We start from the raw sequence: 14,735 nt of genomic DNA on the forward strand, positions 1-14,735 counted from the left end.
ATTTAGATTCTTGCTTTAGAATGTTTTCTTGTAATTGAAAGATAAGAGGAAAATAAACTGAGCAATGACTATTAAGGACTGACTGGTTTAGTTTTTACAGAGGTAACATTTTCCAAATTACTGAGTTATGATATTGAAGATGAAGGGCAATCGCCTTGTTGGGGGGAAAGTGTTAGAATAGCCCTAATGCAGAATTTCATTAAAGCAACTGTCAGGATTCCTCTATTTTACCATCACCTCCCCTATAATGTAAGAAGCAACTGTCTTTTTTAGTGAGTGTACTGCTGAAGAGGCATTTACAAATAAATGAAAAATGTCACAATTGATTTCACTCCTTCCAGAGTACTGTGTGTCAGCTTTGTCACTGACTGTCTTTGTTACTTTCTGTTTTAGATCTCCCAGCTGGACATTGGAAATAGCTTTTGATGGTTTAGGGCCTCTTTCATTTGACCCCAGGTAAGCCCACTGTTGGTGACCTTTTATAAATATTTGTAAAACTGTTTGAACAATTAGAGAATATAACCCCCTCTACCCTCTTTCTCTCTGTAACTGCTGTTTTTGTCAAAAAGCATTTCAATGTCAATATCATTTACTTACATTTTGGGGCATTAGAATTAATCCATGCCTATGAAACATTGCAGAGTTATATGACTATAATTCACAGTCTCTTCTTTAATACAGTGGTTTGCTATTATCATGCTTAATGTAATAATAATTCTAGTAACAATATTACTTGTAAAGAAGGCATGTGGTTATGCTTTTCCTATATTTTGAGTAAGTGTCCAAATTTCTATCATTCTTTTTTTTATAAGATCTTAGAGATACATCTCTCATATAATTTATATATAACATTGTTGATACTCATTCGTTATTACCATCACATATTCCAGTCTGTTGGCACTACTGCTAACATGTTAAGAGTACTGAGTTACTCTGAGCCATATGTTATCTACACGATTATATGAATAGCTTATAACAGTGTATCACAGTGGTATTTGAATTCTAAGTTATTGTGGATTTGAAAAAAAAAACCAACTAATTAGAAATTGCTAGCAGTTATTTTTATTGTGGATATTAAAGTAAATCTTCATATAATTATACTTTAAGAGATTTTAATCAGTATAATTAGTTATATATTATGCTATCATTGAGATTATTTAGCTTTCTACTTGAAAGATAATGGAATGGCCCAATAAGCAATATTCTGTTTCTCTTAAAATACAGAAGTTGAAGCAATTCACTCATTCACACAATGGATATTTACTGACTGTGAGCTACTTTACACTGAGGAGATGATGGTGAAAAATATGTATCAATCTCAAGAGCTTACAGTCTAGTGGCAATCAGTTAAAAAAATAGGCAAGGACAGCATCACATCATGAGTACAAACAACAGGAATAAGCATGGTGTACAAAATGTGAAATGAGGTGGGCTTCTAAGCCAGGCTAGGGATGAATGCTCAAGGAGGGATATGGTGGTGAAAGAGGGAAGAATATTTCATTTTGGTGTTGCAAAGTAGTATGATGTCTGAAGTATAAGAGGGAGTTTGAGATAGGGAGGTGTGTCTAAAGAATTCAGGAAGGGGAAGATCACTGAATGTCCTTCTGAACCATATCAAGGAATTGAGAAAAAAATTGTGAGCAGTGGCAGTTAAACTGGAAAGACTTCATCCAGTATTGAACATTATCTTCCAATCAGGCTGATTAAATTCTCCAGCTTCTTCTATCTTAAAACCAGAAAGGCAGGCCATTCTTCCTCCTTCACACCTACATAAATAGAATATATTTCCTAGAATATAATGTGTGTGTAAGCAATGACTTGGGCTAATGCACCTTATTGTCCCAGGATCTATTGCAGTACTTTGCACATAGCAGAGTCTAGATTCATAGTAAGGGGATGCCATCAAATTCAATATGAAATACAATTTTTAAAATAAATAATGTGTCAATATATAAGCAAAAAAAATATGTCAATAAATTCTCTTTAAAAACCTAAAAAGGGTTTGGGGAAAACTAAGAATAAGAAAAGAAAATTATTTTTAGCTAAGAAGAAATAACCAATATATCCAAGTTTTATTTATTTTAACTCTAAAAAAATATATAGACAAAATACATTATAAAAGATTTATTTTGTAATGGGAAAGAGATGAAATGATAACTATCATTAATCATATATTATAAGATAATGTATTAAGAAGATAAAGTTCACCTGTTTGATTAAAAAAAAAAAACTAATGAGGAACCTTTAAAAAAATACAATGGTTTACAAATCTCAAAATTACTTTAATAGTGTATATTATTATAAAGTGTGGACACCATGGATTCAGTTATAAAAGTGTATTCTATGTTTCTTACCATTATAAAGTTCTCCATTCTAGAGACTTTGCTTTGACCAGCTTTTCTGGGCCTGTTCCTTTAGGATGTGCTCTCTTAGAGTTCCTGTTGTGGCTCAGCAGGTTAAGAACATGAATAGTATCCAGGATGCACGTTTGATTCCTGGCCTAGCTCAGTGAGTTAAGGACCCAGCATTGCTGTGAGCTGTGGTGTAGGTCACAGATGTAGCTCACCTCCTGTGTTGCTGTGGCTGTGGTGTAGGATGGCAGCTATGGCTCCAATTCGACCCCTAGCCTGGAAACTCCATATGCTACAGGTATGGCCCTAAAAAAGAAAAAAAAAAGATGTGCTGTCTTATGGTAACTTTGCCGTCAGAGTGTCCTTGAGACCAGTGGAGCATTCCTGTGAGTTATTTTTTTTTTGAAGTGGCTACATATAATTATGGCAGGACTAAGTCACTCACCCAAGACTGCAGAGTAGGATATCAGCTCTCAGGTCTGTTTAGTGGCCTAAAGATAGACACAAACTGGCAGTTTCAATAAACCCAGCAATTTTGGTAGGTCATTTGAAATACTTTTTTTCCAAAATGAAAATAACTTTTAAATGATAAAACCTGTCTAGAATATTTAAGCAATAAATAAAATATGAACAAAGATGCCAAGTTGCATACAGAATCTCTCACCTGTTGTCCCATAGGGTAATAAATGTTCACATTTTGCAAAGTGAAGAAGAGGCAGTTCTCAAAGAAATGCTCTCTAACGTTTTGGGATAACGGACACTTCTCTGGCTTGCTTTAGGCTAAAGTACAGGTTAAAAATAGCCAAATTATGACATTCCCATGGTGGTGCAGCAGAAATGAGTCTGACTAGGAACCATGAGGTTGCAGGTTCAATCCCTGACCTTGCTCAGTGGGTTAAGGATCTCGCGGCACTGTGAGGTGTGGTGTAGGTTGCAGATGCAGCTCAGGTCTGGTGTGGCTGTGGCTGTGGCTGTGGTGTAGGCCGGCACTGTAGCTCTGATTAGATCTCTAGCCTGGGAACTTCCATATGTCACAGGTGGGGCCCTAAAAAGAAGGAAATGAGAAAAAAAAAAAAAGAATAGCCGAATTAAACAACGTCTAGTGAAAGGCAGAAACGAGAGTAGTAGGCCTGGGAAATTTCAGAAAGGATCAGGATATGACAGTCCCAAACAGGCCTCTTTAGCATCAGAGTGATTGTAAAAGCTAAATGAATTTAGTTTCTGCAGTACTTTATCTGCTTAAAAGCAGAGCCTCCCCAAAGATCTCAAAAGTCATCAAATCTTCTGCAAAGCAACTATAATCCTCTCACCTCCCCCAATTTGGTCATAAAACTGACATATCCCCCACCTATTCTTCCAAGATCACTTTTATCTATCCAAAATGTCACTTGCTTTTTCCATAAGTGCCCCTTCTCGCCTCTCCTTCCATAGAAAATTAGGTAGATAGACCCCAAATTCCAACCAACCCTTTTAAGTTATGCATCTACAAATGTTGTCTTGTGTATGCTCAATGCACATGTTAATGAATTTGTTTGTTTTCCTCTTGTTAATCTACTGCCAGTCTAATTTACAGGTCCCTAGCCAATGAACCTATAATGGGTAGAGGAAAAAAACTTTTTTCCTCCCTTACTGATTGACTGCCTAGGGTTCCCTAACACACAGTCACACTAAGTGCCAAGACTTCATCTCAGAAACATTTGGCTTAGAAACTAGCTTCCACACATCTCCAAGGTCAACACCTGACCTAAGGTTAACTCTTGGTATCTGATCTCAGTTTAGCAGCCACACATTCTAAACCTGATCCTGATGAAATAATACTAACGAGGAGATGAAAGTTGAACTGAACGGGTGTTCTAAATGTCCTCATAATCCTTCTAAAATATATTTTTAGCAAAAAACATGACCCTCTGTCTTTAACTGCAAATATGCATTTTTAATAATTAAAATGAGATACTTACTTTAGCATAAGAGTCCAAAGAAATCAGCCCTAGATCCTTGACTGATACACACACACATACACACATACACACACATATACATACATACCACCTTTAACAGCAAATAGGAATTTCTAATAAATAAGACAAAAAAGATTATTTTATTTATGATAACAAGAGCTCAAACAAATCAAAAACACCACTAACTCCTTTAAAATTTGGAGTAGGAAAGTGAATCAGAAGTTCACAAAATAGCCTTTCTTCTAGTAAGAGAAAGCAATTTAGAAGAAAGAAAGAAAGGCAGGCCTGCCAGTAGGATGTGTAAACAACTGCGAGTTGGACAACTGGCAGAGGACTAGCTCTGGCCGGGCCAGGTGGTGGGAACAGTATGAGGCACTGGCTGCCTTGTTTTGGGGTCACTTCCTGTGCTTCTTCCGTCTGTTGGTTTCCTTCTTTTGCTTCCACCTTCTGACTCAGACAGCACCTGTTCTGTACCATTACCTTGGCAGGCAGCTTTAATGTCCATTTGAACAAATTCTTTGTGCCAAATTCTCTTCTTAAGTTACCAAAGGCAATTGTGAAAAAAAAAAACTTGCAGAGCAAGTGAAACAAAAACAGTTTTCTATGAAAGCTAAGTAGTCAAGTATACTGCTAGGAAGAAACAAAAACAGTTTTCTATGAAAGCTAAGTAGTCAAGTATACTGCTAGGAAGAAACAAAAACAGTTTTCTATGAAAGCTAAGTAGTCAAGTATAATCCTAGGAAGAACGCATGTGAATTTTACACTCAGCATCTGAACCTGGCTTGCTGACCAAAACCTTTGTTTTTAATTGTCTGAACAAAGGTGTGTAAATCTCCTCTATTCTGTTACTGTTTATTGAATGTCTGTTCTTGCTAACATACCCAATTTGACTTCTCTTTTTCTTTAATGTAGCTCTGCAAATGTCCAGGGACTGAGACAAAAGCAGTTGTTTTGCATTAAGACATAGCCTTTCTTGAGCAATACAGTGTGCTTTATGCCAGCCTGTTGCCTGGAGACCAGGGGCTTTACACATGGGTTTTCTTAATGATAGGTATTTTGAAATTTTCTATAGAAAACTTGATAGAATTTTTTCTTTGTAGCAGCAGCCCATTTATATACCTTTTAGTTTATAGAGATGGAAGGGGAGAATTAAAGCATCCTTCATAAGTGGAATATAGAAGTTCCTGTTGTGGCTCAGCAGCTTGTAAACTTGACTAGTATCCAAGAGGATATCGGTTTGATCCCTGGCCTCTTTCAGTGGGTTAATGATCCAGTGTTGATATAAGCTGTAGTGTGGGTTGCAGACACAGCTTGGATCTGGTGTTGCTCTGGCTGTGGTGTAGGCCAGCAGCTGTGGCTCTGATTTGAGCCCTAGCCTGGGAAGTTCCATATGCCAAGAGTGTGGCCTTAAAAAGCGTAAAAAAAAGGGGAGGGGGAATACACTTTTGGCAGGAGGATACATAGTAGTGTTTCTATTCTAAGTAAGATTTTGCACTCAGGAGAACCAAAGTTTTTCTCTTGTTTCTTTCTCTTACCATATCACTCTACTTCTTTTTTTTAAAGTAGTAGATTTTATTTTATATTTTCATTTTTTATTTTATTTATTTATTTTTGGGCCATGATGTACAGCAGCTTGATGTGGAATCTCCCTCCCAGACCAGAGAGTGAACCCAGGTCGAAGCAGTGAAAGCACCAAGTACCAACAACTAGACCACTAGGGAACTCCTCATATTACTCTTCTTTAACTCCCAATTTTTACTGGATGTTTAATCCTAAAAATAGTAATACTTGGGTAACATGAATGTAAAAGAAAACTTTTCAGAAGCTTTTTCCTCTCAATAGCAATTATGCCATAATCCACATTCCATTTAATTTTAAATCCACTTAATTTTAATTGAGAATGAAGTGAGACACCTATTATGAAGAGAATTTAGTGGTGAATTCTGGTAACAGATTATTTTTGATCACCATATATCTGAATCATCTTTTGTAAAAATATTATATACTGATTTTTTTTAATTAGAAAATTAAAATGTGTGACAATATGGCTAAGCAGATTCTGGTCAGAAAGATGAAAGACAATGGTTAAGTAACATAAAAGTTATTAGCCAAGGGATTTGTTGTTGTAAAAGTACAATATGTTTATTTAGTACATTTACAGTTTATTAATCAATCAGCCACTCATCATATCATGGGTACATGACATGTATGTAAAAATGCACTGAGTGCTATAAAATACATATTTTTAAACAATCAAAAAGCATTGGTGGGTTCCATTTATGATTTTAATTATTAAAGAATATGGAGGAGTTCAGTATGTTTCCTACTATGGAACTGTTTGCAATTATAGGAAAACAAAATAAGCAGTGAACGTATAATACAGAAATAGAGAATAGGAACGTATTTAAATAGATGCTATTTATAGGGTGAAAATATTTGTGAGACTCATTAGAAAAGGGTTAAATCTATGTGCTGTAGAATTTTCAGAGGTGGTCTTTAGAGGCAATATGGTTTGAGCTGGACTGTGAGAGACAGAATTTAGGTAGATGAAAGAAGTACGTGGAAAACTTTTCTTGTGGGTGGGGATGGGGGTGACAAAGTAGCATGAACCATAAATGCAGTGTTTTAACGGTTAATGTCAGGGACAATGGCAGTGTGGAAGGAGGTGTTAGAATGGCACAGAGGATGTATTCTGGGGAGTTATTGGATGTGAACAGAAGAAAGCAGAGTCAGGGTCTTCAAAGCCAGGCACAGCATGTTACGCAGAGGCAAAGGACTACTGTACATCTTTGAGCTGAGGTCGCCCTTGCAAAGATAGGGTCTTCTGTGAAATGAACCTAAGGCAGGATTAGAGGCAGGATGGTTGGTGAGAAAGAGTTGTGGACAAGAAGATTAGGCTGAATTAGGGTGTCGATTGGGGCGTGAATGAAGAAATACAGTGTAAGTAATTTTATTGATATTTACGTCTTATTTACAAATATAGTACAACAATTAACACGTTCCAGAGACAGTAATTAGCAATCAGATTAAATTACTTTGATTACCTCTTTTACATTTAATGAAAAACATTTGAAGAAAGCTACTTTCTAAGGTGTTTTATAGTCTACCCTCTATATAGTTTATCTTTTATCTGATCCTTCGTTCTTTCTTTTTACTTCCTTCACCCTTTTTTTTTTTCCTGTCCTCTCTTTCCCACTTTCCTTTTTTAAAGAACACAAATTTAGTGTGCTTTTTATTAAGTTATTCAAATAAACTAATCATCATTTTGTATAAGTATTATCTAAATATAGCTTAAATATTATATAGGCTTAAAATTTTAAAGTAGCAAACTTCTAGCATTTTTTCCTTGCCTGCTCCTGAGAGAAAACTATTTTTAACCATTCTGTTTTTTCTTCTGATAGCTCTATGCATATATAGTTATTTCTCGATTTATAACTAGTTGGTACTATTTATTGACTTCTTGCTTTGTTGGTTAGGAATTAATTTTTCTAAGATCTCACACTCGGCTGTACAAAATGTCCTTCCTTTAAAAAAATTACAAAGTTACATCACAATTGTTCATGGAATTGCTTTTACATATGTAGTAATAAGTGAATATCATTTACTACTGAACCAGGACATGTAATTTTTCCTTCCTGTCTCAGATATTTTTAAACATTAACATTTTCCTTTTTTGTTTGCTTATTTTCTGTATATCTTTTGCTATTTGTTCCCAAATGTTCTATAAAAGATCTGTTAAATGACTATTAATAATAATATTTTTAAATGAGGTTTTTTTGTTTGGTTTCATTTTTTTTGTTGTTGTTCTCAGAAAAGTGTGGCTTTTAATGGCTTCATTATTATAAGACAGAGACCCAAGTAATGAACAATGAACTCATTCCTCATCTTAGGATATGAGAAGAACCAAGGAGCTTAAAATAAACCAGGGAGTGTTCTTCTGACGTGTCAACAAAATAAACACTTGAGCTTGATTGGGAGAGAGAGAAAGGTTGGGAATTAAGAAGGGAACAGATTCAGATAAAACTCATAAAATAATCTGTTGGCTACATTAAATGTTTTTGGTTCTGACCTAGAGATATTCCTTTTGTATCCCTTCATCCTCCTGCATCAGTTGTAACTCCTGTTTCTAGAACTGGTACAACAGTTATTCTGAGATGTTTCCTGCTTTTTGTATTAAGATCCTGTGTTAGCTGCATCTAATTTCCGCCTCCAATGGCTTTCTAAGAAAGGGTGCTCGGAGAAGTCTTTTTGTCTCCTACAAACTTGATATGTCTTTATTGTAAATTGGTGCTTAATTGATAGTTTGGGTGAGCATAGGCCACTTCCTCTGAGAAGTCTGACACCTCTATTTTCTTGTAGTATTTCTGTTGAGAAGTCAGAGGCCATTCTAATGATCTGTCCTTTTCTTAGGATATATTGTAATCTCTTTATTGGGCATCTGTGCATCTTTTCAAATTGAATTTTTGGTTTGGTAATTTTCTTGTTATTACTCTATTACTATGTTTTTATTTGCTCTTTATTTTGGCAACTGTTATTGAAAAAAATACTGGCTATCCTAGATTAATTTTCTGTTTTCTTTTTTCCCGTTACTTTTCATTTCTTTTTTCCTTTTTTTCCTTGATTTTATCTTTTATTATTATTTCCCTAATTTTTAGGAACGCTTATTCTGTGATAGTTCCTATTTTATAGTATCCTGTTCTTGTTTTATGGTACACTATGCTAATTGTATTTTGTTACAGTATTTCTCACTCTGCAGTCTGTTTCCTCCTGTTTCTCTCTCTCTCTCTGTTTTTCGTTTTGTTTTCATTTTTGTTTTTTTGTGCTGTTTGTGTGTTTGAGGCATTCCTTACATATCTAATAATCCTTAGGTGTCTATTTTAAGAATAAACGCTAAAAGCTGATAACTATATGCTTAGGTAGCATTTGGCTTCTGGTGATCTTCATTAGAGAGTGATGATGAGCAACACTTTTTATTTTCAGTACCTGATTTTACATATATATATATATACATATATATATATATACACATTTTTATATATGTAATAAGTTTTACAACAACCCAGAAAAGTAGATATTTCTCCCATTTTAGTGTTGAAGAAACAGTTAAATGGGGTGAAGTTATTTTCTAAGGTTATATCATGTCTCATTAGGTCTTTGTGAATCAAAATCTAGCACTCCTTCTAAGATATCATATCTAATTTTATTTTTTCCCTCTAGAGATACATTTCTTTCTTCTTCTTCTTCCTTTTTTTTTTTGTCTTTTTAGGGCCGCACCCACAGCATATGGATGTTCCCAGGCTAGGGGTCGAATCAGAGTTACAGTTGCCAGCCTACACAACAGCCACAGCAAATCCAGATCCCTAACCCACTGAGCGAGCCCAGGGGTCGACCCCACAACCTCATGGTTCCTAGTTGGATTCGTTTCCACCGTGCCACAACGGGAATTCCTAGAGCTACATTTCTGAGTCAAGTGGTGTTACAGTAAAATTTTGTGAAAATAATCATAGCTCTTTAAAATGCAGATTAAAGGTAACTTAAGTGTAAATACATTTTGAAATGCCTTCTTGAAGCTTTTCAGTTTATAGCATTTAAACTGAATGCTGGACTAGTAAACTACAAAAGAATTAAAATATTTCCCCAGTTTGTACTTCACTGATGTCACCTTATTCTTGAAACATAAATCTAGAAATGGAAAAGGAATCACCTTCACAAACTGCATAATTGAATAAAAACATGACCAATATTTTAAGAAAAGAATTTGGTAATATATATCAATAGCCTTTAAAAAGTTGATACCTCTGACCTAAACAACTCATTTTAGAAATCTCTCTTACAGGAGGAAAGCAGAGGTGTAAATAAAGTTATAGGTAAATCTTCAAAATTATGATGCTCACTATTATGTATGCAAACTTAAAATTTTAAACAGATGGTCCTGCTGTGATGCAAAGGATTAAGAATCTGACTATGATTGCTTGGGTCACTATGGAGGTGCAGGTTTGATTCTAGGCCTGGCATAGTGTGTTAAAAGGATTTGGCAGATTCAATCCCTGACCCAGAAACTTCCACATGCCTGGTATACAACCATTTAAAAAAAAAGAAAAAAAGGAAAAGAAACAACTGAAATTCGTACGATGGCAGGACTTTTAAATAAATTATGGTAAAGCCATATGGTGGAGTATTATGAAGACCTTAAACATGCTTGTTTGTTTGTTTAAAATTGGAGTATAATTGGCTTAACAATGTTAAATAAATGTATTTTTTAAAAGGGATTTAAAATATGGAAATAGCTGGTATGTTAAGTGTAAAAACAGAGTGCCAAATTGTACTGACAGTGCTGTGCAAAGTAGGTTAAATCCATGTACATTTGCAAAGAAAAAAGACTGGAAGAAAATATACCAAATTGCAAAATGTATTTGTCTCTAGTTTCTGGCATTATAGGCAATTTAAATTTTCTCATTGATACTATTCTCTAATTTCCAAATTTCTTAAAATAATTATGTATTACTTCAGTAATAAAAATATGTAGTCTTTAAAAATGCTTAAAGGGAAACAGAAAAACTTAGTCGCTTTGCTATTGAGAGTAAGTGAAGCTAAGGGTTTGTTGTTTCTTCCCTGCCATCATGTAACAATTGGGGGTCACTACTAATAGGACAGAGATGGGCTCTTTACCGCCTAGGCTGTTATTAAAAATTTCCTGATAAAAAGCTGCTAATTCCTATTATCTTTATTGCCCCATTTCTTCTGTTTCCTAACTCCATTATCCCATATCTTATACCTTAAACCCTTATCATTGGATTGTCGTAAATATGGTTTATTTAAATCACTAATGTACACTTTAAATTGTGCAGTTTTATTTACAGTGCAACCCTAAATAGGATACATACACAAATTGAAATTTGTTTCTGAAATATTTCATAAAAATCTGTGAAACCTTTCCTGGTGACAAAAGTTATATATGAAAAAAGTTAAAGGTGTATAACTGGAGTTTATGAATAAAAACTAAGGGGAAAAATCACCCTGATTTCCTGTAATTAATCCTAGTCTAGCTTTGAGACATTTTTCTAGGTAAACAGTCATTTTATGTAATTTATTTACTAATTGTGGTGGTTTTAAACACCTGGGCTCTCTTTGCACTGTCTATCAAAACCTTTAGAAAATAAGAATCAATGTATGCATGATGTTGAAATGGAGTGAAATGGGTGAGATATAAATATTACAGTCATCCCTCAGTATCCTCGGGATCCAGGACCCCTTGAAGATTCCAAAATTCGCAGATGCTGATGTCCTTTATATAAAATGGCACAGTACCTTTGCTCTCCTTATCTGTGGGCATCTTACAGATATGGAGGGCTGACTGATACTTATACTTTTGTGAACTTCAGCTTTACTGAATTCTAGAATAGAAATTATGTAAGTGGCATTGCCAGTTCTTTGGATACAATTTTAATGACCAAAATTTTTAAATGAATATTTTAAAACATGTATTTTTAAATTTAAAGCACAGATAATTTGGACAGATTAAATAATTAATTCTTGTAAGGGTGGGCAATAAATTCTGTGTTCTTGTGTATTTTTTCTTGTAATCACTGTACACACATTTATTAAGTGTCCAAGTGCTAAAACCTTGCTCACACTATTAAAAATAAAATTATAAAACACACTGGCTGGTATTTTGTATGAATATAGTGAAATTTTGACAAATTGCTACTATTTAACAGCAATGTAAAAATAATGCTTAAGGTCAGAGGCAAGAAACATCTTTAGCACAAATTCATTTATGAAATATGGCAAATTAAATGACACAGATTTTTCTAATTTTGACATCTTCACCAGCAGATTAAAGAATCTTATGTTTGGTCTAACTGAATTCATAATTATCATATTTGTTAGTTTCAATTTTGGATGGATGCTTTTAACTTCACTATTTTAGATTTGACTTTGACAACTCTGCATTTTCTCCCACTGAAATGAGGCTGACGGGTAAGTGGCCTCTCTGCCTAGGGGTATGGCTTTCTTAATTACAGCTTCCCATCTGCCTCAGAATTGTCACACACATTGGTTCCTCCTGTCCCCAAATTCCGCATGTGACTGTGTTTTCCATTTAGCAGTCTTCTCAAAATTCTGATCCTACCTCCTCAGAATAGTTTGTTTACATTGTCAAAGGGAAAAAAAAAAAAAAAAAAAAAGTTTTCTAGTAGTATTATCCTGCCACACAGTTTAAAGAAAGAATTAAATTACAGCCATTGACTTATTTTCTGTTGGTTAAAAAACTTCTCCTTTGTTAGTTAGACAGTTTTTCTTTTTTTCTAAACATATATGAAGAAGAAGGATAATTTAAGTTAAAATATAGTTTATGTAAAGAAAACAATTGAAACGCTGAAAGTCTTTTGGGCCAGGGATCTCTGTTAACCAGGATAAAGGTTAAGCTAAGTCTTTAATTGTGAGGTGTAAGGAGTATTTACAGTGGCTTACAATGTGTTCCAGTGAGTGTTTTGTTCAAAAGCGAAATTTTGCTTTGTTATCCCTCTTTCTGATGCAGACATTCACTTTTTTTCCCCTTAAACAGTCAGAGAATCCAATATACACTTTACAGCAACTTAAAAAATAAACAAAATGAAAGTTGTTTAATTCTATTTTAATCCATGAGGCATCTTATCATTATTTTTAGCTTCTCCTATATACAGTATACACTGGAGGTTAACTCAGGTGACTAGTAAATGAATAAGTAAAAAATGCGAGCCTAATTTTTAATTTCAGTCTCTGCTCTTTGTACTATAAAATATCAGTTTCTTGTTTATAATTACTAACTTCATTTTTCTGAATGACAGAAAAGTTTTTCTGAATGGCTTAAAAGTTTTAGATTAATAGAAAAATAGATGAAAATTCCTCTAGTGGAATCAGGTACTAGTTTTTACTAAAAATCATTAATGCATGGAGCTGTTAGCAGTGGATAATTCCTTATAATTGTTCTGTGATATGCAATCCCCTAGTGTTTCCACAAGCTTTAATTTTGGCACATGTGGGGATGGAGTGGGTATCTACCCCACATATGTTACAGATGATGAAACTGTTGTGTTTTACTGAAGGTGATGCTTTTAGTAAATAGCGGGATGTTGTATCTCCAAGTACAGGTTTTGCATGAATTAACTACATTCTATTTTATTCAGCACTTACTGAGTAAGTATTAGAGTTAATGTTAGAAGTACAAAAATAAACAAGGTAAGTTCCCTGCCTTTATAGATTTTAAAACTTGGGTGTGTTTGTGTGGGGGGATACAAAATTGCATTAAATGACCACAGCAGACGGTGGTGGGGCATGCCAAGTGTTATAATAATTGGAAACCTAAGTCAAGTGTAATGTATAAGAAAATGAAACAAATCTAGATTATTTATTTGGTCAGTGAAGCTTCTAAAAGGTGTAATGGTTTATGGGGAAGAAAACTGGAAGTGGCTATAGTTTTCGTAGACTAAAGTTATGGAAAGCTGCACTTTTGTTCTTCAAGGGATTATGGATGTAATGAGTACACCCTGCAATGTGCCAAAATTTATGATAACAGAAAATAATTAAACAGGATAATATAACTGCCTATTGATGCTTAATGGAAATACTTAGGCATTCATTAAGTTTAGAAAATAGAAAACGTAGTTCTGTGTCTTAATTCATTCTACTTATGTTTAGGTGGGAATTGGGTTTAACGAGTTTTAATAATATCCTTGAATTGGATGTATTTATCTTTATCTAGGACACCTAGCTCCATACTCCTTTAAGTAGCACATTAAAAAAAAAAAAAAAGATAAATTCTTCCTTTGCTTTCATCTGTTCCTGAAAAATTTGAGTATATCCTCTTTGGTTTTTTCCCATTTCTTTTGATTAAGTCAGGAAACTTGCAGTCTGGGCTTTCCAAGTATATTCTTTTCAGTATTGGGTGATTTTTTTGTTTTACATTTGAAGGTGTTTCCCTCAGATGAATGTTAGGGACTTCTCTGTCCTTAAAAGCAATGAGAATTGTTTGGTAAATATGTTCATCTTAATTTAAAAAATAATGTTCTCTATGCTATGTTTTTACATGCAAAGTAGAAATCTCCGTGCCTTAACATAATATGAACTGACATAGTTGATGAAATTTTAAAATTGATGTAACCATCACATTATATTTTACTAATATCTTTTTTTTTCTTCTGTCTTTGTAAGGGCTGCACCTGTGGCATATGGAGGTTTCCAGGCTAAGGGTCCAATTGGAGTTGTAGCCACCAGCCTAAGGCACAGCCACAGCAATGTGGAATCTGAGTCCCTTCTGTGACCTACACCACAGCTCAGGGCGATGCCTGATCCTTAACCCACTGAGTGAGGCCAAGGATTGAACCTGTGTCCTCATGGATACTAGTCAGATTCCTTTTTGCTGAGCCATGGCAGGAACTCCTATTTT

The 14,735-nt window shown here is 34.5% G+C and overlaps 1 protein-coding gene across 45 annotated transcripts in view; it reads left to right on the top strand.

The window, feature by feature from the left end:
• The window catches only part of NAALADL2 (N-acetylated alpha-linked acidic dipeptidase like 2), a 1,339,033-nt gene that overhangs the window by 89,094 nt on the left and 1,235,204 nt on the right, over positions 1 to 14,735 (top strand). For all 45 annotated transcript variants that reach the window (XM_084990315.1, XM_084990322.1, XM_084990307.1 and 42 more), the window contains one exon: positions 394 to 456. The gene's annotated coding sequence lies outside the window, so the exon portion shown is untranslated. The remainder of the gene's footprint in view (positions 1 to 393; positions 457 to 14,735) is intronic.

This window comes from Sus scrofa, chromosome 13 (genome assembly GCF_054392235.1).
Source record: "Sus scrofa isolate SSC_HxYL_T2T_F1_AM1 chromosome 13, Sscrofa_HxYL_maternal_Yorkshire_Landrace_v2.0, whole genome shotgun sequence".
Taxonomy (NCBI): domain Eukaryota; kingdom Metazoa; phylum Chordata; class Mammalia; order Artiodactyla; family Suidae; genus Sus; species Sus scrofa.